This window comes from Scardinius erythrophthalmus (assembly GCF_964197995.2).
Source record: "Scardinius erythrophthalmus genome assembly, chromosome: 21".
Classification (NCBI taxonomy): Eukaryota; Metazoa; Chordata; class Actinopteri; order Cypriniformes; family Leuciscidae; genus Scardinius; species Scardinius erythrophthalmus.
The window spans coordinates 37,261,439-37,262,103 of NC_138241.1; positions in this window are offsets into that span (position 1 = coordinate 37,261,439).

The following is a 665-nucleotide window of genomic DNA, read 5'->3' on the forward strand; positions in this document are numbered from 1 at the left end:
TGGTGTCTGATAGCTGATTTTATCATTTGTTCTAGCCTGCATTTTCTGCTGTCTTCCCTTTGTCCTTGTCAAACTTGTGTTTTGTTTGAATGCTGTCCACGTCTGTAGCCTCTGCCTTGAAGTTACTCTTCAACAGGTCCTGTTGTTTTTTCACACTTTCGCTCTGACGTGCACGCATCACCGCTCTCTCCAGCGTTAGCTCCGAGTCCAGCTGCAGTTGCTCCGACAGTTTTTTATCGCGCAAGCCTACAACAAGTCTGTCCCGGACCATTTCGTCGTGCAAATGTCCATAGCCGCAGTGTTCTGACAAGCAGTGGAGTGCAGTGATAAAACTGTCTACTGTCTCTCCTTGTTCCTGCTGTCTCTGGTTGAATTTGGCACGCTCAAAATAACATTTCTCCTCACTACAAAATGTCCCTCTAGCTTCTCTTTGACGGTGTTATACACGCTTTCCTCCTCCTTCCGTCATACGAAGTGAAGTCACAATATCTTCCGCCTCATCCCCATAGTATATATTAAAGTGTTCACCTGGTTTTCATCTGGCTGTAATTCTAGACCCGATGCAATCCGGAATCTCTCAAACCTTCGAATCCACTTGGGCCACTCTTCTGGCTTTGTGAAGTCAAACTTGGGTGGGTGGGGGAATCTGGAATCGCTCCATTTTC